Here is a 16,667-nt window from a genome sequence, read left to right as displayed (position 1 = left end):
TGGGGTATGTTGCGGTTGTGGTGATCTCCGGTTCCTTGTTGGTCCTCTACCCGGGAGCTGCGATGCTCTCTATGTGCCTCCCCCTCCCCCTCCCCCCTCTCCGCCCACCGGGGGGCGGGGAGTGTTATGGGGTGGCGGGCGGATGCCTACAGAGCATCGGCGCCACGTACCCTGCCCTGTGTGTGTGGCGTCATGATTGGGGCCAACGCACAGGGCACGTGATTTCCATCCAGGCTGTTCTGGCAGTGAATATGGGCTTCTGTGGAGGGCGGTGCTTACCGCCCTCTCCGGAGCCCCTTCCTGCCTATCACACGCCAGCGTGACGCTGGTGAGAGCCGGCGTGCACGTGTGCGGGGTACATATAAGCTGCCTCCCCTGTCACACTCTTGCTGATACACCTCCGAGTCATCACATTGCATTCAACACTTCCCTTTGTTTTTAGCCCTGCTCCAACACGTAAGTCACTTCCTAGGTTATCCACAATTGTCTGTCACCATGTTTTATTTTATTTATTTTTGTTATCACTGTTGCCACCTTTCACCTTTTCACGCAACATTAATAATGCTCACATAGTTCATACACTTAGTCAACCTACACCCCCCTCTTTTATATCACATTCCATTTATTTCACTATTTGTATTCATTTTTTTTTTTTTTTTTTTTTTTTTTTTCATTCTTTCACATTTTTACTCATTCTCACTTTCACATTTTTTTTTTTTTGACCTTCTTATATCACTTCAGGTTGCCCTTTCAGGCCACCGCAATATTTCACTTGCACCAGCAATTTGTGCCTTGGGTCATCGGGAGGTTTTGTTGCGTGTGCCCTACCGTGCGCGGCTGCAATTACCTCAGTTCCCGGGGGAGGCTTTATTGGGACGTTGATCACATTGCCGCAACATTTTACCGTTTTGGACCCTATGTGAGTATTTAGGACGAGATAATCTGCCCTATTGCTACATTATTAATTAGAATTAGACTAATGTCACCACTTTTTTCTTTACACTCTGCAGATATATTTTAGCATCTGCCCCTGAGGAGTGTCTCTACACGAAACGCGTCGGGCACAAGTGATGCTACTTGTGTCTGTAATGGACACATTGAAATTCAGTCTGCAGCAGATTAATAATTCTGACATTTATTTATTCATCCATTTTGGTTATACTTGCTACACCCATACTCCTGCCGCTGGTGCTGTTTTTATGTCATATGTAATAATATAAATTTACCTTATGTTATGTACCTTTGAACTGCTTTGACTATACCATACTCATGCAAAACTATTTTCCATGCCACACTTGTATGTTATGTGTGGGTGGAGTCTATACTAATTACTGTATTGAATGTATATGTGGTTACTTTATTGCCATATTCTTTACAACGTTTGTCATTAATAAAACAATTTTGCATTTATTTCAATTTTGCCTCCACAAAGTCATCTATCTCAATCAAAGTCCCACTTTCCCTTCTCTTTTTGCACTTAGCATAGGGATGGAGGCACACCGCATATGTGCCTCAATTAAAGTCCCAATTTTTCCCCCCCTTTCTATTCGATTTGAACAGGGATGGAGATTTGATGACTGGGTTGGTAGTGTTCCCCTACTACCCCAGTGTGAGGTTTGTAAGTTCCGGGTGGTTATGCCACCATACCCGGTATTTACACACTCAGGGTACATTAATTTTGTATCCATGTAGTTCTACAGTGCCGTTGCGCCAGTTCATTTGGGGTATGTTGCGGTTGTGGTGATCTCCGGTTCCTTGTTGGTCCTCTACCCGGGAGCTGCGATGCTCTCTATGTGCCTCCCCCTCCCCCTCCCCCCTCTCCGCCCACCGGGGGGCGGGGAGTGTTATGGGGTGGCGGGCGGATGCCTACAGAGCATCGGCGCCACGTACCCTGCCCTGTGTGTGTGGCGTCATGATTGGGGCCAACGCACAGGGCACGTGATTTCCATCCAGGCTGTTCTGGCAGTGAATATGGGCTTCTGTGGAGGGCGGTGCTTACCGCCCTCTCCGGAGCCCCTTCCTGCCTATCACACGCCAGCGTGACGCTGGTGAGAGCCGGCGTGCACGTGTGCGGGGTACATATAAGCTGCCTCCCCTGTCACACTCTTGCTGATACACCTCCGAGTCATCACATTGCATTCAACACTTCCCTTTGTTTTTAGCCCTGCTCCAACACGTAAGTCACTTCCTAGGTTATCCACAATTGTCTGTCACCATGTTTTATTTTATTTATTTTTGTTATCACTGTTGCCACCTTTCACCTTTTCACGCAACATTAATAATGCTCACATAGTTCATACACTTAGTCAACCTACACCCCCCTCTTTTATATCACATTCCATTTATTTCACTATTTGTATTCATTTTTTTTTTTTTTTTTTTTTTTTTCATTCTTTCACATTTTTACTCATTCTCACTTTCACATTTTTTTTTTTTTGACCTTCTTATATCACTTCAGGTTGCCCTTTCAGGCCACCGCAATATTTCACTTGCACCAGCAATTTGTGCCTTGGGTCATCGGGAGGTTTTGTTGCGTGTGCCCTACCGTGCGCGGCTGCAATTACCTCAGTTCCCGGGGGAGGCTTTATTGGGACGTTGATCACATTGCCGCAACATTTTACCGTTTTGGACCCTATGTGAGTATTTAGGACGAGATAATCTGCCCTATTGCTACATTATTAATTAGAATTAGACTAATGTCACCACTTTTTTCTTTACACTCTGCAGATATATTTTAGCATCTGCCCCTGAGGAGTGTCTCTACACGAAACGCGTCGGGCACAAGTGATGCTACTTGTGTCTGTAATGGACACATTGAAATTCAGTCTGCAGCAGATTAATAATTCTGACATTTATTTATTCATCCATTTTGGTTATACTTGCTACACCCATACTCCTGCCGCTGGTGCTGTTTTTATGTCATATGTAATAATATAAATTTACCTTATGTTATGTACCTTTGAACTGCTTTGACTATACCATACTCATGCAAAACTATTTTCCATGCCACACTTGTATGTTATGTGTGGGTGGAGTCTATACTAATTACTGTACTGAATGTATATGTGGTTACTTTATTGCCATATTCTTTACAACGTTTGTCATTAATAAAACAATTTTGCATTTATTTCAATTTTGCCTCCACAAAGTCATCTATCTCAATCAAAGTCCCACTTTCCTTTCTCTTTTTGCACTTAGCATAGGGATGGAGGCACACCGCATATGTGCCTCAATTAAAGTCCCAATTTTTCCCCCCCTTTCTATTAGTTTTTTTTTCCAGATTCGGGGCTATAGCCTCAATAGCCACCCCCTAGCAATGCCTCTGGGCTGGGCAACAAAAGCATTAATCAGAGAAGCAGCCAAGAGGTCCATGGTAACTCTGGAAGAGCTGCAGAGATTCACAGCTCAGGTGGGAGAATATGTCCACAGGGCAACTAAGGCCTCTTTTACACATGGGGACCGTTTTTCATCTGTCAATGGAAGGATGAATAACGGACAAACGGATAGCATGTGTGAAAGGGGCCTAATGTGCACTCCACAAATCTGGCCTTTGTGGAAGAGCGGCAAGAAGAAAGCCATTGTTGAAAGAAAGCCATAAGAAGTTCTGTTTGCAGTTTACGAGAAGCCATGTGGGGGACACAGCAAACATGTGGAAGAAGGTGCTCTGGTCAGATGAGACAAAAATTAAACTTTTTGGCCTAAAAGCAAAATGCAAAATGGTGGAAAAATAACACTGCACATCACCCTGAACACAGAGTCTACAAAAGACTTGAAACTGGGGCAGAGGTTCACCTTCCAGCGGGATAACAAGCCTAGACATACAGCCAGAGCTACAATGGAATGGTTTAGATCAAAGCATATTCATGTCTTACAATTGCCCAGTCAAAGTCCAGGCCTAAATCCATTTGAAAATCTGTGGCAAGACTTTGAAAATTGCTGTTCTCAGACGCTCTTCATACAATCTGATAGAGTTTGAGCTATTTTGCACAGAAGAATGGGCAAAAATTTTACTCTCTAGATGTGCAAAGCTGGTGGAGACATCCTCAAAAAGACTTGCAGCTGTAATTGCAGCAAAAGGTGGTTTTACAAAGTTTTGACAAGTGCATGTCACACTTTTTAGATATTTATTTGAAAAAATTTTGAAAAACATTTATCATTCTCCTTTCACTTCAAAATTATGTGCCACTTTGTGTTGGTCCATCACATAAAATCCTAATAAAATACATTTACGTTTTTGGTTGTAACATGACAAAATGTGAAAAATGTCAAGGGGTTTGAATACTTTTTCAAGGTACTGTATAGGTTGAGTTGGTTGCCATTTGTACTATCAGGGAATGGAACCTGGGACCAAACAGCCAGACCAGTCTGGTATTTGGCTCTGCGCTACATACCCGTTGAGTTCCAGGACATCTCTATCCACCAGCAGAAGGTAGCGTATATCAGTATCTCCAGACGTCCTCCAACACAGTTGCTTTTCATCAACTATATGCACTGCTACAGTTCCTGACTACAATGCTTTTAAGTTTTTGGTGACTTCAGCTTAATAAACCACAGATTAAAAGCAAAGAATTTCTTTGAAACGTCTTTTCTTCAGTAAAAAAAGTATAATAAGCACATTCATGAAATCTCTCAGAAGAAAAAAAAATACTTGAGTGACCATACAAGAACCTCTTGAGATATCTTACAATCCCTTCTAGAAATTAAAAGAAAAATTGCAAGAGACTCATCATTATATTAACATAATAAGAGACGATTCATCTGCAGTTAACCAACTATAACTTCACAGAAAAAAAACAAGCTCTTCAAAAGGAGATGGCTGGGTCTTCATCAGCTTAATGAGCCTGAATGAAATTAGTGAACATTTAGTTGTAAAACTTCTTCAGTGGTTCTAATTATAAGTTTTAGATAATCAAAGGACAACTCTGAGCAATCTATATATTGTCCATGATTAGGATTCTATTTTGGAGATGTGTACAGTTTCCGGAGCTGGACTTCTGAAACATTAATGCGTGGATTTAGCTGTAAAAAAAAAAAAATGTTCATTGACTTCGGCCAATTAAGAATAATCCAGAGCTGGAAAGGAAGAGTCATTAGCATGCACTAAAATAAAGAGGTAGATGAAGACATTTAATTGAATATATGAATCCAGAGAGTACCCTGTTCTTTTTGATTTGAAATATTGATCAATATCACTTTTGTAAAGACATTCTGGAATAAAACTATATTTCAAGTTTCACATTTTTACTATAACCTTCCAAATAATTTACTGTACAATTCTGATCATTTGCATCTCATTATTTTGATGTCAAAGAGTTTCATAGCTCATACCAGTGTTACATAAAGATCTGCAAAAGTACCGCACTTTACTGGAGTGAAAGCAGCTCTGAGAATCTTCGAGGATCAAAAGACCATTAGCGTTATTTCATGCTTTTTTCACAAACGCAGGACATTATTTTTAACATAGGAAAGTTAACAAGTATCTGAGGAGCTGGTGTAGAAAGGAGGGGTTCGGGTTCCTGGAGAACTGGGCCAACTTCTCAGTCAGTTACCGGCTCTTTAGCTGGGAGAGAAGATGACCGAAAAGTGAGAGGGGCTTTTAAACTAGGCGGGGGAAGGGGGGTCTGAGGGTCTAGATGTAGAGATAGCCAGCGTGGAACAAATTTCAGAGGGTAGTTTTGGGGGCATTAGTGGTAGGGTGACTAGAGTACATAAACCCGAGGTAAGTAAATTAAAAAATCCATATTCCAACCTCAGAACAGCCAACAAGGTGATAGCATGCAACCGGACAAAACTTTGAGGCTTGTTCACTAATGCCAGGAGTCTGATTGACAAGATGGGAGAACTAGAGCTGCTGTTGTACGAGAAGGATTTTGATTTTGTGGGAATTTCAGAGACTTTGTTCAACAGCACTCATGATTGGCTGGCAACCATTCAAGGGTATTTCCTATATCTCAGAGATAGGGAAGGTAAAAAAGGGGGAGGGGTAGTATCCCTGTATATCAAGAATGATGTGCAAGTGAATATGAGGGACGACACCACTAATGGAGCTAGGGAGGAGGTGAAATCTTTATGGGTAGAGCTTAAAAGGGAGGAAACCTTCCTATCACAGTTTGAAGTGGCGGCAAGGATGGAAAGTGTCATTATAATGGGGGATTTTATCTATCCAGATATTGACTGGGCGGAAGGAACCCGTGCATTCGACCAAGGATCACCATTTAATAAATGTCTGTCATGGTTATGCAATAGAGTTTGTCGATCAGCATACCTGTCTCCATGTGTTCATCTCTAGAGACCAGCTGACCCTCACCTGACTGCTTTTGTAACCTCTCCTCTAAGCATGGCCCCACCCCAAGCCCTATCAGGGAACCCTATATTATCCTGTGCACTGCAAGCCAGCAGTGCTGATCAACCATTGTGTGTTAGCCTCTGTGTGTACTTGCTGTGTTTCCTACATCTGATTCCTGTTACCGACTTTGGCCTGTTCTTAACTATTCCTGTCTGCTCGTGACCCTGACCTTTGGCGTGTTCCTGACCATCCCTGTTTGCCTGTGACCCTGAACCTTGGCGTGTACTCTGTTGTCCTTGTCTGCTTGTGGCCCCGACCTTGGCTTGTCCCTTACTTTCCTTGTTGTTCCAGCCTGCTGCCTCCTTCCTCTTCTCCTGTAGTCTACCGTGAGCGTGAGCTGTGAGACCCTGGGGGCCGCGACCTGGAGTCAGACTGCAGCGCAGTCCATCCTTACCATTAAAGGCTCTGGTGAACACTTGCTGGCTCTTAGACTCCGCTCCCTGGGGAATCTATGCTCTAGCTCCCAGTGGGATCTGTGTCAGTGATCCAGTAGACCTGCTTCCTGGAACCTCCCAGGGTTCAATCCGCAGCAGTCAGCCGTAGGGTCCACTACCTTGCGGTGCACTCCTGATCCCAACGGTGTGCATCTGTCACCGAGCCTCTAGGTGACCTGACAGTTTGATCAGCCATGGACCCGGCTGATGTGCCGCTACCCGCAGATGATCCGCTGCAGGGCTTAGTTTGCAGACTTGAGACCCAGGAATCGCATCAGACCCAAGTGATGCGATTCCTTCAGGATTTGGCATCCCATTTTGAACAGGTTCAGGCCTCATTAGGACCCCCAGTTCAACAACCTCAACCGCTATCTGCTGCTGCACCTATCGCACCAGTCGCAGCCACACATTCATTACAACTGCCAGCTCCGGACCGTTTCTCTGGGGACTCAAAGGCTTGCAGGGGGTTCCTTAGCCAGTGCACGATTCATTTTGAACTTCAGCCCCAAAACTTCCTGTCCGATCGGGCGAAAGTAGCCTATATTATAGCCCTTCTGTCCGGCGAGGCGCTAGCTTGGGCTGCCCCTCTGTGGGAACTGAATGATCCAGTGGTTTCTAGCCTGTCTGATTTCTTGAAACTTTTTCGGAATATGTTCGAGGAACCGGGTCATGTCTCCTCAGCGGCTAGCGCTCTTTTACGTCTCCGTCAAGAGTCCGCTTCTGTGGGACAGTATGCTCTTCAGTTCCGTATCCTCACAGCTGAATTGAGCTGGAATAATGAGGCCCTAGTTGTAACCTTTTTACATGGCCTCTCTGATAGAGTGAAGGATGAATTAGCAGGAAGATCCCTTCCTGCTGATCTGGACGGTGTCATCACCTTGTGTAACCAGATCGATATGGAGAGGGCCCTGGAAAAAAAGACGCCAGCACTCCCCGTTCCTTAGGCAGCTTGAGCTCCCTGTCCCTTCTCTTCGATCCGAGGAGCACCCTCTGGCCGCTGAGGAACCTATGCAGCTGGGCTGGACCAAGTTGTCTCCTGAAGAACGCGCTAGGCGCAGAACTCTGGGCCTGTGCCTCTACTGTGGGGCCAAAGGTCATTTTCGTGACACTTGTTCTCTTCGTCCAGAAAAACGATCGGGGCTAATACATATGGAAGGTGGAGTATTAGAACCTGAAGTATCACCTTCACCTTCTCGTCTTCTTCTTTCTGTGTTCCTTCACGTCGGCGCTTCCTCTCGTTCGGTCTCGGCACATCTGGATTCCGGAGCCGCTGGCAATTTCATGGACTGGGGAACTGCGTCTTCCATGAGATTTACCCTTTTGCCCCTTACTACGCCATTGGTGGTCTTGGCGATTGATGGCACTGTTCTCCCAGGGGGCCCTATCCGCTTCCAGACCCTCCCTGTTAAGATGTTGGTAGGGACACTCCACCAGGAGTGGATATCCTTCCTTTTCTTACCTAAGGCTTCGTCTCCTATCATATTAGGTCTTCCATGGTTACGGCTCCATTCTCCACATGTTGACTGGACTGCTGGACAGATCTTGACTTGGGGTTCCTCCTGTTCCTCCTCCTGCCTACTCAAGGTTACCCCAAAAGTGAATACTCCTGTTGCCACTATCCCAGTATCTTCTGCTCTACCCGCTGCGTATAGCGATTTATGAAATGTCTCCTGCAATAGTCGACTCTCTGGGTCGTGTGGTACTCTGGATGAGAAGCCTACCTGTGAACCTGAGCCAATTAGTCACTCCAGTTTGCATGGCCATTTCTCTTTGCCTGTCCCTGGACCCCCTTGGACACACACCCAGGCTGACTCGTCCACCAGTTCCACAGTCGCTACGCCCTGCGATGCAATTCTGGTGGTTGCTGCACCTGGCAATGCTGTTCAGTCGGCCTCTGCACCAGTCCAGCCTATGCCCAGTGAGCTTCCTGCTTCTTGTTCAGGACCTTCTGTAACCTGGCCTCACCCTACTGCTACTACGTCCGTTCAAACCTGTTTAAGAGGCTCAATCCAACCTTTGGATAGACTGCTTCATTCGGCCAGGTGGGGTTTTCAATCTTTTGTTCAGTGCTCTCTGCATTCTGTTTGTGTCTCAGCTATCCAGCTTAACTCTTGTGACACGTCACCTTTTAACCAACCTGACCTCAGGGATCGACTGACCTCTACCCAGTCTGATGGTCCTGTGTTGGATGTCCAGCACATCTTTAAGGATCTGGGGGAACCTGCTCAGACTTCTGATGGTCTTCTCGTGCCCTTACCCATTTCTAAGAAGCCTTTAGTCCTCAATAAGTCCTTTCGTCCTCTCCTTACCTCGGTTCCGGCCTCTGAGGATAATCTAAAGTACGAGGTTAGTCAAGTTTTGGATTCCGGCTCTGTAAAGGCATTCTTCAGTACCTCGTACATTGGAAAGGGTTTGGTCCTGAGGAGAGGTCTTGGATCACTGCATCTGAGGTCTTTGCGCCTCGTCTATTGAGGAGATTGCATCTGGAGTTTCCCTTTAAGCCTGGGCACAGGTGGGGGAGGGGGAGGTCTTAAGAGGGGGGTACTGTCATGGTTATGCAATAGAGTTTGTCGATCAGCATACCTGTCTCCATGTGTTCATCTCTAGAGACCAGCTGACCCTCACCTGACTGCTTTTGTAACCTCTCCTCTAAGCATGGCCCCACCCCAAGCCCTATCAGGGAACCCTATATTAACCTGTGCACTGCAAGCCAGCAGTTCTGATCAACCATTGTGTGTTAGCCTCTGTGTGTACTTGCTGTGTTTCCTACATCTGATTCCTGTTACCGACTTTGGCCTGTTCTTAACTATTCCTGTCTGCTCGTGACCCTGACCTTTGGCGTGTTCCCAACCATCCCTGTTTGCCTGTGACCCTGAACCTTGGCATGTACTCTGTTGTCTGCTTGTGGCCCCGACCTTGGCTTGTCCCTTACTTTCCTTGTTGTTCCAGCCTGCTGCCTCCTTCCTCTTCTCCTGTAGTCTACCGTTAACGTGAGCTGTGAGACCCTGGGGCCGCGACCTGGAGCCAGACTGCAGCGCAGTCCATCCTTACCATTAAAGGCTCTGGTGAACACCTGCTGGCTCTTAGACTCCGCACCCTGGGGAATCTATGCTCTAGCTCCCAGTGGGATCTGTGTCAGTGATCCAGTAGACCTGCTTCCTGGAACCTCCCAGGGTTCAATCCGCAGCAGTCAGCCATAGGGTCCACTACCTTGCGGTGCACTCCTGATCCCAACGGTGTGCATCTGTCACCCAGCCTCTAGGTGACCTGACAGTGTCTTTGTCTTGCAGGACAATTTCATGGGTCAGATGGTGAAAGCACCAACAAGAAACAATGCGTTACTAGACCTACTGATTACTAACAATACAGACCTGATTGAAGATGTTATAAATACGGGGCAATTTAGGAAACAGCGGCCACAGGTCAATTAGTTTCAGCATAAATCACACAAATAGGAAACACAAGGGTAATACAAAGACAATGAATTTCAAAAGAGCCAACTTCCCTAAGCTGCGCTCCTCGCTAGAAGATAGTAAATGGGATAAAGTCCTGGGTACAAAGAACATGGAGGAAAAATGGGAGTGCTTTAAGAGCATATTAAATAAAGTTATTGGTCAGTGCATCCCAATGGGAAGTAAATTTAAAAGCGCTAACAAAAGTCCTGGGTGGCTTAACTCCAAGGTAAAAATGCATATAAAAGCAAAGGAGAAGGGGTCATTGTCAGCATTCCAACTTTACAAAGAATGCAACAAGAAATGTAAGGGTGCAATCAAGACGGCTAAGATAGCTCACAAAAGGCACATAGCGGAGCAGAGTAAAAAAAAAAAAAATAAGAAATTATTTAGGTACATAAATAGTAAGAAAAGGAGGTCAGAACATATTGGCCCCATAAAAGACAATGAAGGGAATCTGGTTACAAAAGATGGAGAGATGGTGAAGGTTCATTCCTCTCCTCAGTCTTCATAAGGGTAACTGGGGGATTCCGTAACCAAGTCTGCAATGTTTATCTTAATAACACATCACAGGAAGCACCCTCATGACTAACAGAGGATAAAATTAGAAGTAGAACTGAAAAACTTATCATTAATAAGTCTCCGGGACCAGCTGGCTTGCACCCGAGGGTCCTTAAGGAACTCAGTCTGGTGATAGCCAGACTATTGTTCTTAATTTTTATGGACAGTCTACTGTTTGGAATGGCACCAGCTGATTGGAGAACAGCCAATGTAGCACCAATATTTAAAAAAGGGCCAAGATATATCCCTGGGAACTACAGGCCAGTTAGCCTAACATCAATAGTTTGTAAGCTCTTGGAGGGGATGTTAAGGGACTATATACAAGATTTTAGTAATAAAAACAGGATTATTGATGGATTCATGGATTCATCAAGAATCGTTCTTGCCAGACCAATCTATTAACCTTCTATGAGGAGGTGAGCTGCCATCTAAATAAAGGAAGGCCCGTAGACACGGTATATCAGGATTTTGCAAAGGCATTCAATACCGTTCCCCATAAACGTTTACTGCACAAATTAAGGTCTGTCGGCATAGGCCGGGTGAGTACATGGACTGAAAACTGGCTACAGGGACGAGTCCAGAGGGTGGCGATAAATGGGAGTACTCAAAATGGTCTGGTGTGGAAAGTGAGGTCCCCCAGGGTCCTGTCCTGGGACCAATCCTATTTAATTTATTCATAAATGATCTGGAAGATGGCATAAACAGTTCAGTCTCTGTATTTGCAGATGATACTAAGCTAAGCAGGGCAATAACTTCTCCCCAGCATGTGGAAACCTTGCAAAAAGATCTGAACAAATTAATGGGGTGGGCAACTACATGGCAAATGAGGTTTAATGTACAAAAATGTAAAATAATGCATTTGGGTGGCAAATTAATATTATTATTATATTGCACAGAGGAGTCGGAGGACACACAGGATCAATCGCCGTGTTACCGTCCCACAGCTCGCCACCTGTCCTACTGCTTGATCTGCCACCACGATGGAGTAAGTGCCGGACAGACAGAAGATCTGAACAAATTAACGAGGTGGACAGCTACTTGGCAAATGAGGTTTAATGTTGAAAAATGTAAAATAATGCATTTGGGGGCCAAAAATATGAATGCAATCTATACACGGGGGGAGAACCTCTGGGGGAATCTAGGATGGAAAAGGACCTGGGGGTCCTAGCAGATGACTGGCTCAGCAATGGCATGGAATGCCAGGCTGCTGCAAACAAGGCTAACAGAACATTGGCATGCATTAAAAAGGGGATTAACTCCAGAGATAAAATGATAAGTCTCCCACGCACCTAGAGTATGCTGTCCAGTTCTGGGCACCAGTCCTCAGGAAGGATGTACTGGAAATGGAGCGAGTACAGAGAAGGGCAACAAAGCTAATAAATGGACTGGAGGATCTCAGCTATGGGGAAAGACTGCAAGCGTTGAACTTATTCTCTCTGGAGAAGAGACACTTGAAAGGGATAGGATTTCAATGTACAAATACCATACTGGTGACCCCACAATAGGGAGAAAACTTTTCTGCGCAAGGGAATTTAACCACTTCAGCCCCGGACCATTTTGCTGCCCAAAGACCAGAGCACTTTTTGTGATTCGGCTCTGCGTCGTTTTAACTGACAATTGCGCGGTCGTGCGACGTGGCTCCAAAACAAAATTGACGTCCTTTTTTTCCCACAAATAGAGCTTTCTTTTGGTGGTATTTGATCAGCTCTGCGGTTTTTATTTTTTGCGCTATAAACAAAAATAGAGCGACAATTTTAAAAAAAACGCGTTATTTTTTACTTTTTGCTATAATAAATATCCCCCCAAAAATATATAAAAAAACATGTTTTTTCCTTAGTTTAGGCCGATATGTATTCTTCTACATATTTTTGGTAAAAAGAAACGCAATAAGCATTTATTGATTGGTTTGCGCAAAAGTTATAGCGTCTACAAAATAGGGGATAGTTTTATGGCTTTTTTATTAATATTTTTTTTTTTTTACTAGTAATGGCGGCGATCTGTGATTTTTATAGTGACTGCGACATTATGGCAGACACATCAGACAATTTTGACACATTTTTGGGACCATTATCATTTTTACAGCGATCAGTGCTATAAAATTGCACTGATTACTGTAAAAATTACATTGGCAGTGAAGGGATTAACCACTAGGGGGCTAGGGAGGGGTTAAGTGTGTCCTAGGAAGTGATTCTAACTGTGGTTGGGAGGGGCTGTGTGTGACACATCACTGATCACTTCTCACGATCATAGGGAGCTGTGATCAGTGACAGTGTCACTAGGCAGAATGGGGAAATGCTTGTTTACATTAGCATCTGCCCATTCTTCCTCTCCGCGAGACGATCACTGGTATCCCATTCCCCACGTACAGGTACGTAAATTTGCCCAGCCGTGCCATTCTGCCGAAGTATAAGTACATGCGGCGGTCGGCAAGCGGTTAATAAGACACGCGGCCATTCACTAAAATTAGAAGAGAAGCTGTTTAACCTTAAACTGCATAGAGGGTTCTTTACTGTAACAGCAGTAAGGATGTGGAATTCTTTTCCACAAGCAGTGGTTTCAGTGGGGGCATCGATAATTTCAAAAAACTATTAGATGGGCACCAACTATGTAACTATATAACATAGGTGCCTATGGAACATGTTCACAGCAATACATTTTTGTGCCTCTGCATTTTTAGAAAGGGTCCGGGACTTTTTAAAATGCAAAACTGCTTTTTTTTTTTTTTTTTTTTTGCTTTTTTGGTTCAATAGACTTCAATGGAGAAGCTGCAGAAAAGCACCGCATTTTTACTGCAATTTTGTCGCAATTTGCATTTTGCGTTTTTAAATCTACCCAACAAAAAATTTGCCTTAAAAACACAAAAAAAACACAAATGGTGGCAAAATTGTGGTAGGATTAGTGTAATTTTTTAAAGCACAGCATAAAGCACTGCAGAAATGCCTAAAAGCAACATGCATAGGTGTGAATCGAGCCTTAAGTCTAAATTCACATCTATACGGTTGCGGTTGATGCGTTTTTCAGGCATGTTTTGCGGTGCGTTTTTAAACCCACATTTTTAAACCCGTGTTTTTCATGCATTTTGTGTTTTTTTTGTTCCCTTTTGTTGCTAAGGAGCGGGCTGCCGCATCTTTAACAGCCGGTGTGTCATCAGCTGTCTGCGGGCTTCCCCGCTGACAGCTAAATGTAAAAAAAAAGGATTGCCGGCAAAAGAAAAAATAAAATCGGGGAAAAAAATGGCATGGGGCCCCCAGAATCCATACCAGACCCTTATCTGAGCATGCAGCCCAGCAGGTCAGGAAAGGGAGAGGACGAGCCCTCAACATGGGGGGGAGGGCAATCAGGAAGCGGGTTTTGACACCGGTCAACCGATTGGCTGAAAGGACAGGCGATCCTATTTGATGCCTAGGAGGAGGAGGGAGGAGCTACACAGTGGAATGCATAGAGGACACAGAAGCCGCTGCCCGTTGCCCATAGGAGCCCGCAACCCGCCGCCTGTAGGAGCCGGCAACCTGGCCGCCCTTAGGGGCCCGCAACCCAGTCGCTGCCTGTAGGAGCCTGCCCGCCTGCAACTGATGGGGTAAGTGCCGAGGTGGGGTGTAGTTTGTCGCCCCTCCAAAGAAAAAAATCACCAGCCGCCACTGATGGAAGCTCTGGTACAGTTTCTTTGAATGGAAGAGGGGGCTGGAAAGATCGGGCATAGCATAGTCATCACATTTGATGAGCACCTATGACAGGTCCTTTGTATTAACCTCTGCAGCACTGAACGATTACCTCTGCAGAGGGCGGGGGTAGGGGGGCCACGACTTTGGATTTCAACTAAGCAGCCAGCAGCACAAGGAACATGTCTCACTGAAAGTAAGTAAAGTCTTGTGTGCTGATTAGGAAAAAAAAAAAAGCAAATGTAAGCTTTAATGCGAAACGATCCCATGACATAAATAATCATTTTGGCTGAAGCGCCTTTCTAAATAAATCAAATAAGCTCCCGGAAATGATGTTTTAATGGCCCCCCTTACAAGCACAATGTTAATAGACACAGAAAGGGCTTTGTGCTACGTCCTTGCGTTTACCTAATGGGATGGAAACAACACAACCGGGAGCTAAGAAATCGTTTATTACATTTACAACTAATGTGATATATGATTTTCTCTATGTAAGAATCGCGGCTGATGGCGGTTATAACTGTGATCAACATGCAGCATCAATAACTATTAGTGACCTCTATATGTTTCAGCCCTATCTGAGCAAACATAGATATTAACACAAGTATTAAAGACCTTAGAACATAAAGCCGGCTGGCATCCTGTATCATTAAGCAGAAGAACAACATGACCTGTGAAAACTGCTGAGATCAGCACAATCTCTTGTTTTATCCTGAGGCTGTTCCATTCGCTGGCGAACAAGTTGGAATAATATCATGTTATATATTATATAATAAAGACAGTCATAGTTTTGGGAATTCAATAAAGCTTTAATGACACTTTCCTGGTGGTTTAAAAACTACCTGCACCTAATGCGGGCAAGCATTTGTGCCAGTTTTGGTAACCTTACTGCCCTAGGTGATAAATTCAGGTAGTTCTTACTACCACCACTTTAAGAATCTGCCACTATTGCAGCTACTTAAAGGGTAACTCCGCTTTCATGGAAAAGGAAAATAGCATATAAAAAAAAAGTATAGCATATCCCCTTAGCGCTAACCATGCGCACATATGCGGCCTCGGCTTTAAGGGGTTATACCGGGATGATGCATGCAGCTGCAGGTATCACCCCGGTAGCGTTTTTTAGAGCGGGCGGTCGGCTCTTTAGGGATAATAACCGATGTGGCTAAAAGCCGCTCGGCTGTTATCTTAAATGAGCGGGAGGGGACGCCCCCCCTCCCGCCCCCTTCCGCCGCTCTTCCCGTCCCACCGGGAGACCCGATCCATGATCCGGCACTTCCACCGGCTTACTCTTTAACCACTTCAAGACCAAGCCTAGTTCTGACACTTGTTGTTTTACAAGTTAAAATCAGTATTTTTTGCTAGAACAAACATTATATATATAATTTTTTAGCAAAGACCCTAGAGAATAACATGGCGGTTGATATTTTATGTCACATGGTATTTGTGCAGTGGTCTTTCAAACGCAATTTTTTTGGAAAAAATACACTTCACTGAATTAAAAATAAAAAACGAAACAGTAAAGTTAGCCCAATTTTTTGGTTTAATGTGAAAGATGATGTTACGCCGAGTAAATAGATACGCTTTAAAATTGCGCACACTCGTGGAATGGTCGACACACTACGGTACTTAAAAAAAGTCACCATTGAAATTTTTTAATGGTTACCAGTTTAGAGTTACAGAGGAGGTCTTGTGCTAGAATCATTGCTCTCACTCTAATGCCCCGTACACACGATTGCACATTCCGACAACAAAATGCATCAGATTTTTTCCGACGGATGTTGGCTCAAACTTGTCTTGCATACACACGGTCACACAAAGTTGGTCGGAAATTCCGAACGTCAAGAACGCGGTGACGTACAACACGTATGACGAGCCGAGAAAAATTAAGTTCAATAGCTAGTTCTGCTCTTCTGCTTGATTCTGAGCATGCGTGGCACTTTGTGCGTCGGAATTGTCTACACATGATCGGAATTTACGGGAACGGATTTTGTTGTTGGAAAATTTTAGATCCAGCTCTCGAACTTTGTTGGAAATTCCGATGGAAAAAGTCCGATGGAGCCCACACACGGTCGGAATTTCCGACAACAACCTCCGATCGCACATTTTCCGTCAGAAAGTCCGACCGTGTGTATGGGGCATAACAATCACGGCAATACCTCACATGTGTGATTTGAACGCTGTTTACATTTGCGGCGTGACTTACGCATGGGGCGCT

Source organism: Aquarana catesbeiana, linkage group LG13 (genome assembly GCF_042186555.1).
Source record: "Aquarana catesbeiana isolate 2022-GZ linkage group LG13, ASM4218655v1, whole genome shotgun sequence".
In the NCBI taxonomy this organism is placed as follows: domain Eukaryota; kingdom Metazoa; phylum Chordata; class Amphibia; order Anura; family Ranidae; genus Aquarana; species Aquarana catesbeiana.
Note: the sequence above shows the minus strand (reverse complement) of the source record.